Here is a 966-nt window from a genome sequence, read left to right on the forward strand (position 1 = left end):
GCTAAGGATCACAGACAGGTGAAAGGCACTAAGTTGGCATTTGTCTCTCTGTGTCTGCATTATCGTATTGGATATAATATTTTCTGTTTATGCATTTATTTCATTTCTTCTGTATCTGAATAGTATTGCACTGTGTATATATGTAAGGCATTTTAATAATTCATTAATCTGTTGAAGGTAATTTAGTTTGTTTCTCATCTACTGGACATAAGGTAGTGATAAACATGGGAGAGTAAATATCTCTATAGAATAGAATTCTGATCCCTTGAGAATGCACCAAGAAGTGGTATACCTGGAGCATATGGAAGATTTTATTTATTTATTTATTTATTTATTTATTTATTTATTTATGTCGAGAGGTTTTTTTTCATTTTTTTTATTAGATATTTTCTTCATTTACATTTCAAATGCTATCCCAAAAGTCCCCTATACCCCCACCCTGCCCTGCTCCCCAACCCACCCACACCCACTTCCTGGCCCTGGCATTCCCCTGTACTGGACCATATAATCTTCAGAAGACCAAAAGCCTTTCATCCCAATGATGGCTGATTAGGCCACCCTCTGCTACATATGCAGCTAGAGACACAGCTCAGGGGGAGGGGGAACAGGGGTGGTACTGCTTAGTTTATATTGTTGTTCCTCCTATAAGGATGCAGACCCCTTTAGCTCCTTGGGTACTTTCTCTAGCTCCTTCATTGGAGGCAGGCTTCTTGTATGTTCATGGGTATCTCTTTCTTTAGGTTAGGGAAGTTTTCTTCTATAATTTTGTTGAAGATATTTGCTGGCCGTTTAAGTTGAAAATCTTCATTCTCATCCACTCCTATTATCCGTAGGTTTGGTCTTCTCATTGTGTCCTGGATTTCCTGGATGTTTTGAATTAGGATCTTTTTGCATTTTGCATTTTCTTTGATTGTTGTGTCCATGTTCCCTATGGAATCTTCTGCACCTGAGATTCTCTCTTCCATC

Source organism: Mus caroli, chromosome 15, assembly GCF_900094665.2.
Source record: "Mus caroli chromosome 15, CAROLI_EIJ_v1.1, whole genome shotgun sequence".
Taxonomy (NCBI): Eukaryota; Metazoa; Chordata; class Mammalia; order Rodentia; family Muridae; genus Mus; species Mus caroli.